The sequence below is a fragment of the Peromyscus eremicus genome, chromosome 23 (assembly GCF_949786415.1).
Source record: "Peromyscus eremicus chromosome 23, PerEre_H2_v1, whole genome shotgun sequence".
In the NCBI taxonomy this organism is placed as follows: Eukaryota; Metazoa; Chordata; class Mammalia; order Rodentia; family Cricetidae; genus Peromyscus; species Peromyscus eremicus.
The window spans coordinates 14201878-14224274 of NC_081438.1; the positions used below are offsets into that span (position 1 = coordinate 14201878).

At 53.0% G+C, this 22397-nt stretch overlaps 1 protein-coding gene across 5 annotated transcripts in view; it reads right to left on the bottom strand.

Annotated features, from left to right (window-relative positions):
- Positions 1 to 22397, bottom strand: part of Pitpnm2 (phosphatidylinositol transfer protein membrane associated 2) — a 92949-nt gene that overhangs the window by 55968 nt on the left and 14584 nt on the right. The window contains exon 1 of one of the 5 annotated variants that reach the window (XM_059249838.1): positions 11525 to 11729. The exons of the other annotated variants lie outside the window; for them this stretch is intronic. The gene's annotated coding sequence lies outside the window, so the exon portion shown is untranslated. Of the gene's footprint in view, positions 1 to 11524; positions 11730 to 22397 lie in introns of those variants that run through there. 5 annotated transcript variants of the gene reach the window in all.

Below are 22397 nucleotides of genomic sequence, written 5' to 3' on the forward strand. Positions count from 1 at the left end.
GTCTTTCTGCTCCGAGTGCACTGGGAGAAAAGACCACTGCTGCTCTATCTGTGAGAGCAACCTCAGCACTTAGGCAGGGCTGTGCCAGCCTGTTGCTGGGTTGTTACCAGGGCTGTGGTCCAATTAACTTGGGGCACTTACGGAGCCTTCTCATGCTAATGAGAAGTCAGTCTGTGTTCAGGCTGCTGAGACACTCAAGGGGAATTGGCCACTCAGTCCACAGCACGCTGACCGACGTCCAGCCTCTGCACCCTCCCCGCTTCCCATCCTGGCCTTTTGTAGGACCTTGTGTTTGCAGGTCAGGCCAGACATTGCCAGAAATCTTGATGTGCACCAACCCTATGCAGATAGCTTTCAGACCTAACTCAGGGAGAAAGGTAAGCGTCATATGCAGCCCAAGACATACAGGACTTCCCAGCCTCCCCCTTGGCTCTCAATCTGCTTCCAGTTAAGAACGCTCAGAATCAGGGAAGGCAGTAGTCAAGGCTTCTGGAAGCTCTAGCAGGGGTTTCTCTGGCAGATGCTGTAGCAAGGCAAGCCCTTTCCCTCTCCCCTCTCCCCTCTCCCAGTCCCATGGGTTTGCTGGGTTTTCAGGGCGGCCGTAAGGTTGGTGGTATGGGGCAGGGCTCAGAAGGTGGCAAGAGAGCCGAGCCTAGCGTTGCTCAGACCAGAGTGCAGCCACGAGACTTTAGAAATAGCTAGTGGGCTGGTGAGATGGTTCGGCAACCAGGCCTAACAATCCCAGTTCGACCTTGAACCTCCACAGGTGCACTGGAGCACACTCACGCCCTCCACCTCCGTGCAAACAACCAAATAAATGTAATTTTAAGAAAGTTCACTCTTGCCTGTGCCATGCTCCTGGAATCACACCTCCAAGGGAGGCTCAGCGACCTGAGGTGATGGAGAAACCCCTGGGAACTGACAGCAAGGGGCTGGACCGACTCTCTCATGTACAGAGAGACAGCAGAGGCAGGACAGGCCTGGAAAGGTTGCCTGGCCACTGTCCCCATGGCCTGGAGTCCTCCATGCTGGTCTCTCTGTCCAGGGAGCACACTTCCTTACCCTATCCTGGTCCCTCGGCACCATGTGCCAACTTTGCTCTGGCCTACCCTTTGGCCACGGGTTTGCCTTTGAGTCAGGCCCTGAGCCTTATTCAAAGTGGTTCCCCAGGGTTTAGCCAGAGCGATTGCTCAACAAACTAAGGTGCCCAGTAAATACTGGTTAGGAAAATGATTTTAATTCCAAACCCTGTTCCTGAAGAGTTCTCTGGCCTTGGGAAGGTCACTCAACTCTTAGGATCCATACGGAACAGATTCTGGCTATCTGCCCCAACCATGTCATAGGCCTCAGTAAGAGTAAGCTGACAGCAGGCCAGGCACAGGGCAAGGTGGCAGAGAGGCTCCAGCCTGCACACTGGACATCACGCAGTGGACAGATGGCACCAAGCCCGAGGAGCCCAAAGTGTGAGACCCAGCCAGGGGACTACAGGGGACACGAGCAGCGGAGGGAGCCTGGAGAGCAGATGAGTCTCCAAGATGAGGTAGACAGGTGGATTCTGGGAGCTCCGCTCACTTCCTCCCCACAGAGACGGGGGTCGGGGAGAGACAGTCGCGTCTTGTTCCTGCCCTAGCATAGTCTACTGGAGAGCCCCTGAATGCTGCCAGGCTACAGACAGGGTGACATCAAACAGTGGCCTGAGGCTGAGTTTGTGCTGGGCCACACCCAAAGGCCCAGGGTGGACAGCCAGCAGCACCGCGGTCACTTCTAGCTGTTAGTGTTCTCAGGGCACCTGCGTGGGTATGGGCAGCCAGAGAGGTCTGTCCCTGCAGAGGCCTCTTGGAGCCCTAGGGGGGCAACTAAAGGAATCCACTTCTGTGCTGAGGCTGGAAGCAGAGCTACCTGCGGGAGGAGACCTAACTTGGTGGGGGCTTCCTAACCTGGGCAGGAACGGCTCCCACAAGGCCAGGCTCCTGCTGAGGAGGACCTGGAGGAGCCTAGGTCTGAGCCCATCTATATCATCTCAAGGCGACCAGCTGGTTCTTCAGCCCAGGCTAGCTACTGAGGGGCATCTCTGAGGGCTAGGCGGCAATATGTCCTCTAAGGATCTTCCCAACCTACACATCACAAGTATCCCCAGCTGTGACTTCATGTGACTTGGGAAAAGCTTCTCGGGTCTCTGTGTTGGTTTCTCCCTCTAACATGCCTGACCTGGGAGCCATGGAGCAACAGGCAGGAGCAGATTGAACTCTGCAGTGTAAAGACAGAGGGCTGTGGGTAGCAGAGCGGGGACAGAAAAGCCACTCTTCTGCTCTAAGCCCAGGCTGCTAGCCAGGGACTCAGTGTGACTACTGGCCTCTGCTTCTTCTCTGGGCCTGTGAAGACTTCTTTGCACTGTGGCTACACCTGAGCTCCAGCAGGGAGACACAGAGCTGCTCCCTGGATCCTGAGATGGAGGGACAGTCAGACCTGAGGGCAGGTGAGCACCAATGCTCACCCCAAGGCAAGCCTGGTCTAGGGAATACACTGGAGTCTGTATTGGTGAAGTACAGATCGTTTGGAGGGCCTGGCCTGGCCTCTATACTAGGGCAAACTTTGATACAGAATGGACATTTGGAGGTAGGCCCTGAGAAGTTATAGCCTGTTCCTGTACTCCTCTGATGATCAGTAGAGACCTGGAGTTGCAAACAGAATGAGGGACAGTGGGGACAACTGCCTCGTTCTACACATCAAGAAGCTAAGGTACAATGGAATTCAGTAGATCCCACGAGTCACACAGCTAGGACTCGAACCTGGGTCTGTGTGGCTGCCACTCTGCACTTCCTACTGTCTGAGGAAGGTCCTTTCCCAGTCCTGCGGATAGGACTTCAGCACCTAGCAGCACATCACACACCCCCAGCAAATGAAACAAGGTAGCAAGATTTTTTTTTTTTTCCGGTTTTTAGAGACAGGGTTTCTCTGGGTAGCTTTGTGCCTTTCCCAGAACTGGCTCTGTAGACCAGGCTAGCCTCAAACTCACAGAGATCTGCCTGACTCTGCCTCCTGAGTGCTGGGCTTAAAAGCGTGTGCCATCACCACCCGGCTGCAAGAATGTTTTAAAAATTAACTAATCCCTACTCCCTGCCCGAGCAGCCCTTGACAAAGGCTGCTCACAGACATAGGCTGCCATCCGGGGTGTCCCCACACCTAGAAAGCTGTGAGGTCCTTTACAAGGGCACTACCACGGAGGAAAGTGTGCTGCAGAAATGGTATGCCTTTTGTCCTCTGCAGGCTTGCAAGGATACTAACCCCAGTGTACAAACCAGGACACAGGCTCTCAGAGGCCAAGGGAATCCCCAGGACCTCATGAACAGGCTGCTGATGGCAGAGCAGGGACAAGGCCAGGGCCTTCGGACTTGCTTTCGGAACTAGTGAAGGATGTGGTTGCTATGGCAACGAGGTGGGAAAACTGAGGCAAGGAATGGGTAGTGGCTTACTGACAGAGCTAAGCTGGTATCCCTTTCCCTTCCTCTCCCAACATTCCCGACCCCGGCATTTTGCACAGTTCATTCATTGCCACCAAGCCTGGTTTTGTCAACGGACAGTAGCAGCTCAGAGAAGTTCCCATGGAACAGAGCAGGACTCCAGACTCCTGAGCTGTGGCTGGTACTCGCTTTAACAGCTGTCAAGACTCTGAGGTGGGACACCTATGTGAAAGGTGGAAAACAAAGCCCACCTTACAGGGGAACCCACTACTGCATGTTGGACCCCCAAAAAACAAAGTAAACAAGCCAACAAAAAACCAGCACCCAGTCCTGACAACAGTGTAAGACCCAGCCTTCTCTCACCTAGCACGTGGAAGGGCCACTCTGGGCAACGGAGCCTGACTCCTGAGCCCAGACCCTGGACCCCAACCCTGTTTAGGGGAAACTGCCTCAGGCTGGTAACCTAGAAGATACAGTCTCTGTCCTCCATGGCTCCCTCACCTCATCCCAGGGCTGCATGGCCACCTCCATGCAGCCTTTTTATTTCATTTCACTTCTGAAGGATTCTTTAGGGTAAGAACACTTGTGTGTTACCCCGTATTCTATCAACCTCACGTGTCTATGGCTTAAAAAAATGTATTTTCTCATAATCTCCAATTTTCAGAAAAACTATAAAACGAAAACAAGAACTGCCATGTTTCTACCAAGAATTGCTGATTACTCGCCTTTTGCACGGTCTCCTTTATGTCTGGGCCCTCTCCCCATGTGTAGGTCTCAATGGGTGTGTTATCTGTCCTGGCCCATTAGAGATGCGACTGCAATGGTCTGTCTACAGCAGCCCAACCACCTCCACCACTGCCGATACACACTGTCCATTTCCAAGCACTTCACATCTGTCCTGAATGTCAGGCGTGTGAAGCAGACAGTGGTATCTCCCTGTTACAGACAGGAAACTGAGGCACAGGTCCCGTGATGAACACAGCCTCTCCTACCACAGAAGCCACCGATATCTAAGACCCTAGTATAAGGGAAACAGAATGCAGACAGTCTTCCAGACTGAGGGATAACTTCTAAAGGAGAATCGTACTGAGTCTATAGCAGAATCAAAGCGGTGGGGTGGGGGGCAGGGGTCGGGGTGTGCTGTAGTCTCTGCTTCATAGCTGAATCTTGAACTGGGAAGGGGCCATGAGTGAGAGGGTGGGCTGAGCCCAGGGCTTCCTCCCACTGTCACTCCCAAGCCTCCTCCTCAGACAGCTGGGGCGGAGGGAAGGGGGGCCAGTGGGACAAGCACTGCCTTCTTGGGGGCCCCTCTGCTTGCTTAGCTGACCCCCTGCAGGCTTCCTCCCAAGGCAAGAGTCAGGTCTGGTCTTCACCTGCAGCCATGGGCCTGCCACACAGAGCAGCTGTACACGTGAGTGATGAACGAGTTAGTCCAGAGAGCTGAGTTCTGGCTCTATCTTCATGGCGCAGGCTGCTCAAACCCCGAGATGCTTGTGAGCATGTAAAATGGAGTGTCTGTACAGCATCTGATGAGATGGAATGCTGAAGGTACCCAGGCACCGGTCGGGAAGACTCCAGGACAGTCAACACAAAAACATCTGCCCAGAGCTTCTCTGGAAACTGAGCCAGTAAATGGAAAAGGGATAGGAAGCCAGGGTGCCCAGACATCCAAAAATGAGCAATGTAGATGTACACACAGACACACACGCACACACAGAAAACACACACACGTATTACATATAACACACAAACACCCCACAAGCACACATACATGAATCACCACACAAATATCCACATGCTCACAGAACACTACACATGTATGAGCACACACACACATGCTTGCACATATCCCAGTGCATACACAAACACACCATCCATAGCATATCACACATATACACATCAGTACACCATTCACATAAACAGAACACCAATACCCACATACATACATAACACATATCACATATATAATATTTATATACATCCTCACATATAACAAACCACATATATTCCACAGATGTGTACATTTGTACCCTCACTTTCACACACACAACACCACAAACAACACACTTTCAGAGCCCTGTAGATACACATATTACACATATACTACAAATACAATGGACATACTACACACACACACCTTGAACATAGCTCACATGCAAGCACACAACACACTACACATGCCACAAATTATACAGGAACATACCACACATATGCACATACCTCCACATAACATACCACGGTCATACAAATACCAAATATACACATGCACACAGCCCCAATCATTCACATCACAGGTACTACACACACACACACACACACACACACACACACACCACACATATATGCACACAAATAAATGTATGTGCCCACACATCTACATCCACACATAATGTAAATGTTTCACAGGCTACACACCTATATGCACAGTTACACACAAAAAAACACATAGGCAAGCACATGCCTCACATTTATACAAGCATCACAAACCACACATGCAATGCACTCTCAGATGCACATACATTACATATGCACACATATCAGACACTCGTACATACACACCACTCACGGAGGCTTGGTCTCAGCACATCCTAAGCTTATCAGTCTCTCTCTGACACCCTTCAGTCAGTGAGCATCCGCATGCTTCTCTTGCAGAAGAACATGCCGATCTCTGTAACCCCCTGGAGAGAGGGACAGAAGAGGGGTGGACACGGACAATCTGCCTCACTCAGGTGAGACAGTGGGCTGACAAGAAAGGAGGACAGGAACAACCGTGTGATGCTGGGAACAGTTACTAAGATCATGCGAGCATGAGCAGAATGTCAACAGATATATGAGCTCCTGCTAGCAGAAGGGACACATGTGTTTGTGTGATATGCACATACATGCATACACATGTGTGTGCAAATGCAGGAACAAGCTGAACGAGTGTTGCATGTGTGCATGCATGTAGACATGTGCGTAAGTGCACAAGGATGTGAGCATGTGTGCATGCATATGTATGTGTGTGTCCAAGGAAATCACAAGAGCACAGGGATGTGTTTAACTCAGGAGCTTCCTTCTTCCTGCACAGTTGGGGTCATTCAGTTAATAGCCCCCAAGAGACTTTTTAAGAGCTGAAGACAGGGTGCTCTAGGAGGGGACAGAGGTTCAGCCTCCAGACAGACGCTGTCCCGAGCCCCAGGACTCTCGCCAGGGGTAGGGCTGCCTGTCTTGCCTGGGCACAGCCTGGGTGGTCAACCTAGCATGGGAGAAATGAATCACACTTTCTCCTTACAGCGTCAGGGCTTCACGAGGTCTGTGTGAGCCACAGGCTCCCCAGCTTCCCGCCATCCCTTCCCTGAATCCCGGCGCTCCTGTCAAATTAAAGAAGAAAGAACCACTCACCGCCTGAAAGCCAGCCAATACGGTGATTATTCCACTTTTCCTGGAATGAGCCTTCCACACTCTTGCTGGCTGAAGCCATCGGCAGCCAGGGTTCCCACCTCTCCAAGCTGCTCTCACACCCTCTGCAGCTCCCCAAGATGCTTTCAAGTAAGTCAGCACTATGTGCAATCTTGCAATCACAATTACACTTGAGAGCATCCACTAAGCAAGGACTTGGGTGGGAGGAGGCAGGGCTGGAGGGCGGCTCTCAGGGTCCACCTGGGATACAAGCAGTTGGAGGTGGAGCCTGCCTCTCCTCCTGAGCTCAGCTCTGGCTGTCCTTTCTGGGTTTGCCGAGGGAATGATCTGAATGGGTGCTTGTCTGGTCCTGGGGGAGCATGAAAGACTCCAGGACAGAGGGACCTTGCTGTGACAGCAGCAGTGGCGGTGGCAGTACTGGACCAGCCTCCCACAGAAGCTAAGAGCAGAGATGAGAAAGGGGCTTGCTTGCCTTACGTGTCACATCATATTTTCCGTTCTTAGACAAACAAAACAAAACCAGCGCACGGCCTCCCCAGCATCATCAGCTCGTAAACCCATCAGAATTCACAGCCAGCCAACAAACCCAGACATGGGTAATGCCATTAAGAGGCCTGTACAGCACCAGATGCCAGGAGGGCCTTGGTGAGTGCAGAGCCTGGAAGCTCTGCTGTGTCTGCAGACTCACAGACTCCTTGCCCTGCCCATCAGGGCTGTTTTACTGCTCAGAAGGAAGCACCAGGAACACAGAGTCTGCGGCGGCTCTCACGCAGTTTTAAAGAAAGGGGTCATGGGGGAGATACACCCCACCACAGAGCTACACAGGCCGTGAGCTGCTGTCGAGGTTCTGATGCCAGTATTAAAGCAGTCTGTCAGGGAGAATGTGGAATCAAAAACAGAGCACAACCAGGTGGCCACGGCCTGACTTATCAACACGATCTTGAGTCTACTATCCTCTAGTTGCTGGGAGAGCGAAGGTATAGCTCACCCGTAGCCTCCTATCCCGACAACTCAGGTCCAGACCCGAAGGGCCCAACCCCTCTGCAGGCAGCCCCTGAGCTGTGCACCTCTTTCCGAGTTGGAAACGGATTCCCTGATACCACACCAAAGTTTGATGCTCCCCATGAGTCAGACAGGGCTACTTGGTGTGCGTTTTTCTATTTAAAGATCAGACAGGGCTTACACACAGACACCATTCAAGCCTGTAGCTTCTAAGAACGGGGTGCTAAATCCGGTCTCTCCGGCCCTCACTTTCCATCGACACAGGAGATGTTCTTGTTGACAACCGAGGACTCTTTTTTCCACTGCCAGCTGCACAGGAAGGAAGGAGCGGCAATGGGGGAGCTGCCTGGCCCCCGGGCTGGGCTTTGGAGGGGTCAACATCACCAACTCCCTCTCTGAATCCATGCCAGGGTGAGAGGAGATGGCGAGGCTCACCCGCCGTTCTTAGAACCCCATCCGGAACCAGCTGTCCTGAGTGGCAGTCCCAAGCCAATAGGGGTGTCGGAAGATGGACACGGGACACACCTGCAGGACCAGTCCACCTGAAGCCAGCTGGGAGATGAGTCTGTTGACATCATCCTCTTGAAATCTTGGTGGAGGGACAAAACATCCCCACGCTGAGTGCCCGTTTTCAGAGGATTAAGGACTAGTCAGTCAGAAAGCCAGGCAGCCTGTAGCCAGAGCTCTGCCCACTGGGGGGCACGTGAGCGGCTCTAAATTTCCTCCTTTCCTTGGGGCGACCACGCTCTAGGAAAGCAGCCTATTCGTGCTCTGGCAATCACAGGCAAAACTGGAAGTGCAGTGCCACACCGGCCCCGGCCCCCAGAGGAAGACACGAGCTGGGCTACTCGGGAGAGGAGCTGTGCACCCTAACTCTGCTCCAGCAGGCAGTGCTCGGACAGGACAGGACAGGCCTGTCCCTGCAGCTCTCCCTCTATCCCAGCTTTTCGAAGAGAAAGCAAACAGACCCTTGACCAGATGGAGCCTTCCTCGCTAATAAACCTAGCCTAAGGCTGAGACATGTGCAAGAAGAAGCAGAAAATTACCTTTCAGGAAGCCAATGTGAGGTAAGGGAGGGGGCACAAAGTACCAGGGCTGGAGCCTCACGCAGCAGGAGCTGGCTGGGGCCCCGTTCAGCAGCCCCATCCTGTAGACTCTGCTGGCTGCCCATGTGCAGGTCTCTGAGAGCCGCCCCCAGTCTGGAGCGCTACAGGCAGCTCATGGCTGCAAGTGGCAGCACCGTCCCCTGGCTGGCTGCGTGAGGAGCCACCAGGAGGGACAGCCAGGCAAAGAGGAAGGCAAGCGGGAGAGGAAGGGGTGGGGAGTGGAGCGGGAGGGCGGGAAGGAGGGAGAATTGATTCTCTCTCCTCCACTGGGACCACTGAGCTAAGTTGCCATGGAGAAAGGGGAGCCGCTGGCAGAGCTCAAGGCGGGCGGAGGAGCCATATGCCAGGGGAAGGCGTCAGCAGAGCCAATCCCACAGTTCTGCTGTGGCAACCTCCCCAAACAGGCCTCGGCCTGTGCACCAAGGCGGGGTGGGGCACGGCTGGACGGTGGGTGAAAACAGCCCTCCACTACAGCCACCCCGAGGAAGAGGGGGGCGCAGAAAGCTTTCCTTCTCTTAGGCTTGCTCATCGATCTTCAGCTGGGACCCTGGACCTGCCTCTTCACGCCTCTGACCTCAGACTGCTCATTCAGAACCCAAGGTCAAAGTCCCGGGAACAGAGACCCGGTCCCCTCCCCAGGCTCTTTAGAAGCACTGCTTCTCCTTGCCTCCTGTTTCTAAAACTCAGCCACCAAACCCTGAGTCATAGTTTCCCACCCTCAGGAAGGAGGGGATGCCCACCCACAGGAAGGCTTCTGTGGCCCAGAGCCACCCAGGCAGGAAGCCAAGATGGGAGGCTGCTGGGCACCTGCTGGTTAGAGAAGGGACCAGATCATGGGCACCCTGGACCAGGCCTACGCTGGGCTGCATCTCCCGCCTGCACACTGCCAACCTTGCAACTACTGTGCAAACCCCACTGGAGGGTTGGCTTTGGCCCCAGCCTCATGCAGGCATCCATGCACGCATGCAGGCAGGCTTTGTGCTGCGGAGGTGCTGGGGGAGCGCAGGAGCCTGGGCTGGAGTCTGCTTCTCCCTTTGGAGCTCACGGGGCCATTGCCAGTCTGGTCACATCTCGGTGCTTTCATTTCCTTGGTACAAACCGAGACAAGAGCATTTTCAATACCAAGCTGCTCTTCTGGGGCACCGTGATGCCGGCAGACGTATGGAAGGCTGAGGCAGCGGATGCTGTGTCCCTTCCTGCTCGAGGTGGAAGCATGGGGGCAGCATCCAGTGCCCTGCCTCCCCTGTGCACTTGGCTGGCAAACCTCAGGACAGAGCCTGGAGCCAACGGCAGGGCCCCCCAGGCCTGCTGCTCCTGGGGGACATCTGAGGGCTACCGTACCCAACCTTGCCTCTGAAGCCTGTAGCCAAGGAAACATGTCTTTTCTTCCTAGCCTCCCCACACACAACAATTTGTTATGAAAATGTCCCTGCATATGAATAAGTCAGAAACATGTTATAAGGAGCACATACGTATATTCACTACCCAGATTTCGACTGTTTCCTCTCACTTTCCCAGTGTAAAATACAGCACCAAATTTACCATTTTCACCCATGCAGAGCACACACTGGAGTGGATGAAGTCTATGCACAGTGCGGTACACCCACCACCCTATCTAGCTGCAACATCTGCATCACCTGAAAGGCTCACACGGGAGAGCCACTCCATTACTGCTTCTCTCTAGTCCCTGACCAGCACTACTCTACTGTCCACAAACAGGCTTGCTCTCGGTGTTTCATACACATGAACCCTTCTGGACTGCCTTCTTTCCTTCCCATCAGGTTCTCAGAGTCCACACAGCATCGTGACCTATACAGTCCATTCCTTCATTCCTTCATTCCTTCATTCCTTCATGGCAGAGTAGTAGTCTATCGATCAGACAGAGCTCACTCTACACACTTACTCACCACAGGACGGCCATGTGGATTATTTCTACACTTGGGTTATCCTCTTATTCTTCCCCTCAGAACCCAAGGAAGGGTTCTAGGCATTTAGTCTCTAAGCTACAAGGCCCCAGAGACCCTAAACTGGATGTTTAGTCGCTTGACTTTCCAATCAGCAAAGCTCACCCATGTCTGACGTGGGGACGAGGGCAGAAGACTCCAAGTGGCCTCAGTGGCCTCCGTCCCAGGGAAGGGGCCAGCTGGGCAGGAGGACTCACAAGTGCCCCACTCCATACCTCTGACAGATGAAGCCAGGTCCCAGCACCACCGGCACTCCCCTCTTTAGGCTCTCAGGTCTCTATCTCATGGGGCTGCTTCAGAGACAAGGCCAGTGCTGCCCAATGGAACTCTCCATGAGGATGGCCACACTTCCTCCACCAGCCAGGGCAGCTGTTGCTACCCCACAGGCCTAGGTGGCCACTGAGACTCAAAATGTGGCTAGTGTCAGTGGGAAATGGAATCTTCCATTTTGTTTCACTTTTGTTTACAACTGAAATTGAAGGTTCACATGGAGCTGTGGCGATTGCCAGGGACAGGCCAGCTGTAAGGGCAGAAGAAACAAATGGTCTAGCTCCTCGACCTCATCTTTCCCCTTCCTCTCTCTACTTACCTCAGCTGTCTGGGCGTGGGGAGGCTTCTGTCTGCAGCCTGGACCAGGGCCTATCTAGAAGGACAGTGGGTATGTGGTGGGGCTCTCAGGGAACCAAACAGATAGCAGCTGGGGAGCCGGCTCCTCAGACGCCATAATGACAAGAGTCTCTGAACCTCAGACCTGGACCCTCCTCTCTGCCCTGTTCTAGAACCACTCCCTTCCCTGTCTCCCCCAGCAACTCCTGAGGTCATCCCCGGAATGTTTGAGCAGGGGCTGTGGGATTGGAACTTGCCTACCATCTCCATGCAGGAGCAGAACCCTGGGTGGTTATGCAGAGAGTGCAACCTTGTCACGCTAGGCTGAGGGTCAGGGGCTCAGGGACACCATCCCCCCCACACAGCTGCTCTTCTGGTGTATAGGTGATCTCACGTGATCCCAGACCACACGCTGATACTGCCTTCTCCCTCTGCAGATGCATGAGGACACACTCAGAAGGTGAAATGACTTTCCCAGGCTCAGCCAGCAAGGCTGATCCAGGCCCACGGCCGCCCTGGCATGGATAGTTGCACAAGCTCACTCTCCTGGGACCTCCAGTGCTGGCCAGGCAAAGAGCTATTTGTCCCCAAGTCCAGACAGCAAAGATGAGAAACAGGAGTACACCATTGCTCTCCTGTCCCCAGTCACTGGAACGTACCATGTGAGATGACAGTACGGTGGCCATGAAGACTCATGGGGCAACTTTAAACATCGCCATGAGCACAGCTAGCTTCAATCTCTGGGTTTCCACATCCACAGGCAACTGACCACAGAATGAAATGAGGAAGAAGCACTGTACTGAGCACGTGCAGATGTCTTCGCTGCCGTTAACCCCTGAACGGGGTGTGTGTGTGTGTGGGGGGGGGGGGGGTCTTTGTGGGAAGGTGCAGTGTGAAAGTTCCTCACATGGCTCTACAGAGTGTTCGGCACTACGAATAACCTAGAGAGTAAGTTAGGTGCACAGGAGGACATGCCCAGGTCCTATGCAGTACTTACTCTGCCTTCTACACAAGGCAATGGCACACTCTGGTAGAACCAATGCCTTCAGACACGGAGGGGCGACTGTCAAGCTCTCAGGCTCCTGTTGTCCTGTCTTGAGCTGGCAGGCCTGTTGCTGAGGACAGGCCTGTGCCCTTCCTGCAAAGCTCTTCCTTGCCTCCCAGCTTCCCACGCTCCTGTAGCCGAAGGCCCAGGGGACCCACCACAAACCTGTAGGGACACCTTGCCTCCCACATCTCAAAATCCCAAGTGGCCCCCCCCTGCTTTATCCCTGTTGTCCAGACTGGGGTCCGCCTCTTCCCCAGGGCATTTGCACTCACACAGTCTCCTCTTGCTAGCGTCTGCTCAGGTCCATTCCCTTCGGGCCTTCTGACCACTTACTCAGTTAACCCTGACTCCTGTCCTGGCAGTCCCTTGGTCCTCTCACTTCTTCATACATCAGCCCTCCTCTAACATCCGATGTACTCCTTGCTGGTTTTCTTTTCCAGTGGTGGCAAACGTTACGTTTGTTACCCCGATAGCTTGCGACGCTCGGTCCAGTGGTGTTAAGAGCATTAGCACGGCTCTGCAGCCCTCACCACCATCTCCACGGCCTTTCATCTCCTAAACACGAACTCCCCTCCCCAGCCCACTCTGGTACCCTCCGGTTGCCTTCTGTCTCTACGGCTCTGACTCCAGTGCCACTTGGTAGCGTCATTACAGCATGGAATTACCCACTGTCCTTCCATGCTTGACTTCTTTCCCTCAGCAGTCCACCCATGCTGCGGCATGCTCCTTTCCACAACGGTCTGTCATGCTGGGTGGGGTAGCACATGCTTTTGTTCTCAGAACTTGGAGTTTAATCTAGCAGGCAGATCTCTGTTAGTTTGAAGCCAGCCTGGTCTACAGATCAAGCTCCAGCACCTCCAGGGCTACATAGAGAAATCCTGTCTCGAAAGACCAAAACCAACCGAATAAAAGAAGCAATTGTCGTGGCGCACGCCTTTAATCCCAGCACTCGGGAGGCAGAGCCAGGTGGATCTCTGTGAGTTCGAGGCCAGCCTGGACTACCAAGTGAGTTCCAGGAAAGGCGCAAAGCTACACAGAGAAACCCTGTCTTGAAAAATCAAAAAAAAAGGGCCGGGCGGTGGTGGCGCATGCCTTTAATCCCAGCACTCAGGAGGCAGAGCCAGGCGGATCTCTGTGAGTTCGAGGCCAGCCTGGGCTACCAAGTGAGTTCCAGGAAAGGCGCAAAGCTACGCAGAGAAACCCTGTCTCGAAAAACCAAAAAAAAAAAAAAAAAAAAAGAAGCAATTGTCTGTCTCACTTGCTGGAATGGAGGTTTCTAGGACGGTTGTATTCACTGTTGTATCGCAGGGTATGTGTGTAGGAATACCTGGTACACAGCCAGGTGGTGGTGGCGCACACCTTTAATCCCAGCACTTGGGAGGCAGAGACAGGGGAATCTCTGTGAGTTTGAGGCCAGCCTGGTCTACAGAGTGAGTTCCAGGATAGCCAGGGCTACACAGAGAAACCCTGTCTCGAAAAACAACAACAACAAAACAAAAACAAAAACAACCAACCAACCAAGCCAACAAAAAGACTACCTGGTACCAACAGGCACTGAGCAAGTGTTCTGAACGGATGAATAATGGGTGAGTACACAGGCAGACGGATGAATGAATGGACAGACAGGTGAATGGGAAACAGATGGCTGGCTGGATGGCTGAATGAATTACAGACAGATAGATGGAGAAACTGCAGAGTTAGTACCTCGTTTTACAGGTCTGTGCCAGGCCCAGAGTTATATGCAGACTTAATTCCTGGTCCTACCCAATGATGTAGCCATTTGTCCTGAAGCCCAAGCCCACCACCCCTAAGGTGTGGCCATATTCAGGGTGGCGGGACTCTCCCCAAAATTTCACAATGGCTTTTCTCATATGGTTTAGTCCCTTTAGGGTATTCTTCTCAGATGTGGCATATCCAGGGAGAATTTTCTAGAGAACTAAAAATTCCTAATTACAATGTTTACTTGTTCTGTTTCTGAAACAGGGTCTCGCCACGTAGCCCTGGCTGGCCTAGAACTCTTGTCTCTGCCTCCTGAGTGCCAGGATTGAAGTCTGGTGCCACCACGCAGGACTCTCAGCTGCAATGTGAAGGTTTCTAGGAGCCTCGGGCAGCAGCCACCAGTACAGGGTGCGGCAGAGAAGAGAGTGGAGGCCAGGAAGTGCCTGGAGCACACATCTCACCAAGGAGCAGAGCCTGCCGAGGCCAGGGCAACAGCAGGGTGGGCTGAGGGCTAGACCTCCAGCCCTGCTCCGCAGCTGGGCCCACAACCTTGGTGGCAATTTGCCTCTCACCTTTTCCACAGCCTGCCTAGCTATTTATAGCCATCCTCTCTGTCTGAAAACTACTTGGACCATGTTTTTTCTGAGCTGGACGGACTTGTAAACTGAAGTCAGGAGGACCCCACCTTCGTATCCAGGAGGCTTCACGATGTGGCCATACTTGGTCAGCCTGTACCCTTGCCTTGTGATGGGTTCCCAGGGCCTGTGAGAGTCACAGGTGACTCATCCTCCACCAGGTGTGTGGTGCTCCAGGGGAGGAGGCATCCATGCAGCAGCCCAGGCAGACCTCAACTTGAGGTGCTAGAAGATGGGGATCCTATAAAGCCCAGGTCACCTCAGGGTCACTCTCTGCTCTAGGAGGAACGAGCATACTGTGACAGTGGGAAAACAGCTGTACCTTTAAAGGATCTGGCCCACAGATATGAAAAACATTCGCACTCTGTGGCTGTTTGCATCTTTGGTTATTTTTAGGGTGAACCCAGTTGCCTCCCCTTGGAACCGGATGAAGCCCCAGAGGAGGCACGTAGTCCTTTTTCCCAGATGGGGGGTCCTGCTCCTGTTTCCCTGGGAATGAAGTCTTGAACATGAGCTATCTGGGGGAACCGCCCCCCAGCATTACACAATGCACTCCGCTCAGGCTCACTTGAGGGACCTGTGCACCAGGAACAGCTTTGCTACTGTTGTGAAGATCTGCTGCTGACGTCGGGCCCACCCACCCGCACCCGGAGAGCCCCTGGCCACTCCTGGGGTCTGAAGGGAAGAAGCCGTGATGCAATCCCCTACCTCCACCCATCAGTCCCAGCTGATGGGAATGTCTGGCTGGCGTATTTCTAGAACAAGCAGCAATTAGAAGCGATTTTCTCTCCTGCTCCCCCCGCCAAAAAACAGAAATAAATCAGTGCTACCAATCTCCCAGCTAATGATTTCCTCCATTAAATTAAAAAGAAGAAGAAAATGTTTTTTAAAATGGATTACCAGCCCTGTGCTTTCAGAGACCACATGACCTGTCAGCTTCTCTCAAGTCCGGATGCATCAAGGCCCCTCAATTAATTTTTAATAAATAAGACAATCACAGTGTAAGACTCACCACCAGCCTTCCCCTTCCCACCCTCACACTGGCACACAGGGCTGGCCTTTGGCTGACTCAAGCCACGGAGAACTCTTTCTGTTTCACAGATGGGAAGCAAGGCAGAGGGGAGAAGCACATAAGCACACACCCTAGGATGCTACGGAGTAGGCATAGCTGTGGGAGCATGGAGCGTGGGTTTCTAGGGGTTCCTATCTAGAACCCGGAGCTGAGGAGCCCAAGCAGGGACAGGGTGAGTTACTGCCACCTATTGTACCGATGGCAGCACTCAGTGACACGGCACACACCCTGCCCATCTTAAAGTGTCGACTCCAACAACGTGGATGGGCCCAGAAGACCTGGTGCCAAACTCAAAAGGCTACATGTCCTATGAGCCACTCACGCGGCTTGTCCAGCAGAGGGACATCCACAGACAGTACAGTATGGGAAGGTACAGCATTTAGTAATGGGTAGAGTATCTGCTGGAAAGATAGAAATATTCTGAAAATAGGCAGAGTAATGCCACACAGCATAGTGAATGCAGTCCGTGCGCCTGACGTATGTGTTTACAAATGGCTAGCATGGAAAAGTTTACAATATGTGTAAAAATGTCTTGTGAAAACACAAGACAGCAGAAGGCAACTTCTCCATGCCATTTGGAAACACAGAGTGGCCAGCTACTCCATGGTGACTGCTGCAGGACCCTCGCTTACTGGGCTCCTTGTGGTGCCCAGTGTCACCGGGCCAAGGTTTCCTGTTTCTCTGAGAGCTTATGACATGCCAAATGCCAGAGGGCAGGCAGGGGCTATGAAGGCCCAGGGGACATCTTCTCAGGGAGGGACCAAGGGGCCTTTGCACTGGCCATCTCCTCTCTCTGGAACGCACTGCCCCAGATGTTACATAATTTGCTTCTTTTGTTTATTTGTGTTTTTACAGAGAGCTCCTCTCTGACCATCTACAGTCGGAGAGAGGCAGGGAAGGCCACTGGGGCCAGGGAGGGGGCACCATGAGCAAGGAGTCCCAGAGAACCCAGCCTGCCCATGACAAGCACCCAGCCCCGTGGCTCTTCCTGGCTGGAGGGAAGCCGTTCAGAGCTGACTGCCAAGGGCTGGCACCATACTTAACCAGCTAGAGGGCCTTGGCAAGTTCCCTCATCCCTCTGAGGCTTGGGTTTTCTTCTGTACTGTTGGGGAGTTCATAGTGCATAGCTCCTAGGCTTTTTCACAGACTACATAAATGACGCACAAATAGTGTTTAGCATATGGCAGGGCCCTAGTCAAGTCATAAATGGTAAAGACAAATGGATTATGACCATAATCTCCCCATCATGCAGGAATGTTCTTCTTAAGAGGATCAGGGCAGCCATCCCAGAAAGCTCAAGAAGGCCACCATGTAACACTAATCACTCAAGGCTGGCCATGGGCAGGGACCACCCTGGGCCATACGACTAAGGCTCACAACACGCAGATGAACTGATTTGATCCTTGCTCTACATTTTACATGTGGGGAAACCAAATACCACAGAGGTTAGTAATTTGTCCCCAGGTCACACAGGTGATGAAGCTGGATTCAAACTCTGCTCCACTCCTCCAGGCTCAAGCTGGTCAACGTTGTTCCATAGTGTATGTCAAGAGAAGCAAGGCAGGGAGCAGGTACAGGGGAGCCTGGAGCAGGCAGAGGCTGAACCCAACTGCTTCCCCAGCTCTGACATGGGGATTGCATGGACCTCAGGAAGCCTTAGGGAGAGGTCTCAGTGCACGTCTCCTGGGAACCCCACAGGATGGCGGGACAGGCCTGGTGCATCTTGAGTCTCCCCAGGGTCAGGACTGAGAGCTCCATACTGCATTCCCCTAGGCTAGCTGCTTAGGTTAACATAGAATACAGTTGACTCCCTCAGAGCCAGGATTAGGTGCTGAGGGAAGATCTCCACACCTCTGGCTTATGAGGTCTTCAAAGACCCCGGCGACCCAGAGACATGGGGGTCTTCAACACAGGTAGAAGATTCTATGTGCACAGCAGAAGGGAAGCTGCTTCCAACTTGGTGGGATGGTGCTAGGTTACCCTCCAAGCAAGCCCCTAGAAACACCTAGAAAACTCCCAGCTAGTGACTCACAGGCTGCTACAAACAGAACTTCTAAGTGGGTCCTGCTAACCCTCTTGCTCTAGGGGCCCACGGTGAGCAAGTTAAGATGTAGATATATAGGAAATGATGCCACTGTCTCAAAAGCCTCCCAGGACTCCCTTCACACCTAGAATCACATCCCAAGTCTTCACCATGACCTGAGTCCCCCAGGATGGCACTCTGCCTCTCTCTTCACTTCCTATAGCCTTTCCTCTCTTGCTCTGTTCCAGTCTCAATGTTTCTCAAACTTGCTAAGCATACTTCTTCCCCAGGACCATTGCCCCTGCTGCTGCTGATTTCTGACGATCACACAACTTTCTTCCCGAGATGCCCTTTCCAACCACCCCGTCTAAAACCCCTCTCTGCTTCCTTCCTTTCCTGGCTTTCCTCCTGCATTTACACCGGTGTCTCAGTCACTGTTCTATTGCTGTGAAGGGACACCGCGACCAAGGCAACCTCTAGCAGGAAGCACTGAACTGGGGCTCGCTTATAGTTTCAGAGGTGAGTCCATGATGAGCACGGTGGGGATGAGCACGGCGGGACGATGGCAGTAAGCAGGCCCGAGTGGTGCTGGAGCAGTAGCTGAGAGCTTACATCTTATCCACAAGTTGGAGACAGAGAGACAGAGACAGACAGAGACACTGAGCCTGGCACCTGCAGTGACACATCCCCCTCCAACAAGTCCACACCTTCTAATCCTTCCAAAAATAGTTCTACCAACTAGGGACCAAATATTCAGATATTTGAGCCCACGGGGGCCTTTGTCATTCAAACCACCATAATGATTAAAGTGTATTTTAGGGAGGGATTTCATGCGGCTTCCTGATCAATCCCCAGTGCTCAAAATACACCTAACACACCAGGAGCATCTAAAAGGTTGGCTGGTGGCTTTAGGAGGTGGACTGAAGTAGGGTGAAGGTGGGAGTGGCAGGTGCTTCTGGGGAAAGAGAAATACAGAGCTTCAATAAGCACACGCCAAAGAATTTACATGATAAGCTAAGATTTCCCCGCCACCATCACCCTCAAAAAGGCACCAAGCCTGAGAAGTTTTACCAGTGATTCTAACAAACCTCTGAAAACTCAGGGGAACGGTTACTCAGTGCTGAAGAGGACAGGAACAGGCACACTTCATAAACAAGATGCCCTTGGAGCAAGCCCTAAAGTAGGACAGGCGTGAAGCACAGCAGTGAGAACTTGGGTCCCCCAAGGACTCGTAAGCAGTGTCTCTTCTGTGACAAGGTTGCCTTCTCCAGAAATGTCCCTCTCCATCCGGCCTGTCTTCTCCCACTTCGTCTCCCTCGCCCAACACTTTCCATCACCGTGATCACTAAAGCACAAAGTGAGGATTCCACAAATGTCAGCCACTGTTGGACGAATTGTTTATATGTCCATTTCTGGCTAATTAAAAAACAAAACAGGAATTCCATCTCCTTTATCCTGGTATCCCTGATGTCTGAAAACACAGCAGGTATTCAGACATGGTTAGGAAAATGTACAGCATATATGAAAGCCTCGAGGCAGTCAACACATAAGAGAAGCCTTCGCGAGCTGCTGCTGTGGGCACATGGGCCACAGTGCCTCGGCTGGCTGGGTCTAAGCCACCCTCAAACACGTGCAGTGAGTGCGGGTGGCAGGGCCTTGGGGAAGCTGAGAACACGAGTTTGTCTTTCTCAGGCTCCTCCTGTGAGCAAGAAGGTGACCAACAGAAGTCACGCCTCCTCCCCAGCGAGGCTGAGGGGCACCTAGAAGGGCACATCTATCTAGCTGTCTACTTCTTTATGAAGCTCGATTTGAAGTCCTTCTTCCTCCTGCTGGGGGCTGGAGAACCAAGTGAGAGAAAAGGAAGCATCTCAAGCAGCCTATAGGCCAAGCTGAGGAAGAGGGAGAAGAACGCAGGAGCGGAGAGGACAGATCTTCCCCTCCACATTCACAAAGGTCCAGACATCCCTGCTTCACCCCCGATTACAGCCACTCTTCAGACAAGCCCGAGACGTCCCTGTCATCACTGCTCTAGGACTAGGCTGAGTCCTTCACGGCCTCATCAGCCCTCGGGTACACACCAAAAGCTGCTGGTTCCATGAGGCAGGGGCATAGCTGGGACCTTCCAGACCATGGATATAGCAAAACATGGCTCTTTATGGCTCTGCTATGGCCATCAAGACCTGTAGATTCACATCAGAGCCGCCAAGAGGCACCTTTGCGTCAGTAGATAAAAGAGTTTTGTCCTGGAAACAAAGATACCTCAGCCCAGGAGAAAGGGAGCTGGTAGGCACGGTACCAGTACAAGGTCTTATGGCTGTGTGAAACAGCACCCACGCCCAAATGATGGTTCAGACAATAGCCATTCACTACCTTACACTCCTTCTGTTAAGAAACCCAGAGTGGCTTGGCTGGTGGCTGTGCTCTGGGTCACTCAGGCAGTCACAATCAAAAGTTGACCAGGGCAGGGGCTATGGTCATCTGAAAGCTTGCCCACAAGAGCCCCTTCTGAAGAACCCACTCATGTGACTGACATTAGGTGCAGGCTGATGACCAGAGGTCTACCTCTGCATCTCACCGTAATTCCAGAACTTTCCAGAGAGCTTCCCAGAAGTCCCCACAAGGCAACAGCTTTCCAGGAACCAATCAATGATGCAAGAGAAAGAACAGTAGAGGCGACTCTGTCTTTTATAACTTTGTCTTGAAAGTGACATTGTATCACTTGCAACACCCTACTGGACACACAGGTCAGCCCCTCGATGTAGGAGGGGACAACATACGGGTATGACCATGGAGGCAGGAGGCAGGATCCTGGAGGCCACCTGCATGGCCACACCATGCTCCAACCTTTGATTCTACCTGTCTCCTTTCATCTTCCAGGCAGCCCTTGAAGGCAGGCATTTTATCTCTATTTACAGACACAGACACGGAGCTCAGAGAAGGTAACGGCCTGAGTCCCACTGGCCATTAAAGGCCAGCAATGTCTGGTCCTGCGGGCTAGTTCCCAATGACAATCCTCTGGGCAACTTAGTCTCCAAAGGGAGCCGGAGGCCTGGCCAGCAATACAGCCATGTTACAGGACTGCTCCTCAAGAACCAGCAGTTCAGGGCCAACAAGATGGCTCAGTAGTTAAGGCGCTTGCCACTAAGCCTGAAGGCCTGAGTGTGATCCCTTGGTCCATATGATAGGAGAGAACTGACTCCATACATGTGCCATGGACTGTGTACTCCCCCCCACACACACACATACAAGCATACAATAAATATTTTTTAAAAGAATCAGCAACTAAGTGTCTTAATTTACCCCCATCCTCCATGACTGTCAAAGACTCCTGTTGGACCCTGCCCAGCTTCCTTGGGCAGACTTAGCAGTGAGCTAGGTGGTGAGATGGCCATAAGCATATAGCACACAGGTGGCTGAGAAGCAGCCAGGGCTTGGCTCACTCATAGTCATCCCCCTGCTGCCATGGCCTGGCTGCCCAGCTGCGGGTGGCCTTACAGAAACAGCCAGGAGCATCTCCCCTCTCTATCCGACCACCCCACCCCCTGCAGAGGTGCCTGGCTTCACAGCAGGGTCCCTGTCCTGAGCCACTTCATTAGGAGGCCACCTGCTTGAGGTGCCTGAGTGACCTGCGGCAGTAGGTGCCACCTCATGGGGTGTGCAATTTACAGCTGCTCCGAGGGACAGTACCCAGGTGACAGATGCATTGGCCCTGCCAGCTGCCAGAGCCGCCTGGTCTCACAGGAGAGTGCAGCGAGGGCTTCTCCATTCTCCCCACTTTGTCCTTAACCACTTACGGGAAGAAAGAAGCAGCCGGATCTATACATCTAACTCCTCCATCCAGAGCTCAATGGTTCGGGGTACAAGTAACTCTTCCCTTGCGTGGTGAGAGTCGGCTGAGGTCGATGAGACCGAAGTTGGCACGCCGCCGTTCACCCAGGGAGCCAGCTCAAGCTCTTGAGACTGGAACACAGACATGCCTCATGCAAAGCAAGCACTAGGTGGGCCATGCTGACTCATGCAGGAATGCACCTTCCTATTGTCCCCAGGCCACAGGAGCCTGGCTACTGGGCCTGAAGTTTCTCACAGAAGACAAGCCACCATTTGGGCTGCTCCACGACCTTGGAGAGTTAAGCTATGCTGTCCACCTACAGCCTGTGAGGCCATGTACACAGCAGTGTCCTCTTCTCTCACTCATCTTGTGAGGGGATGGATTGCAAGGGGAACTCAATGTTGCAAGTGACAGCTCCGTGAGGCACAAGCCTGGGAGAGCCATCCTTGAGGCATTCCTCTGACTTCCTTGTTCTTTCACTCTGCTTTGGAGGCTGAGGGGTTCCGGGGAAGGGGGAGTAGCCCCCTTGA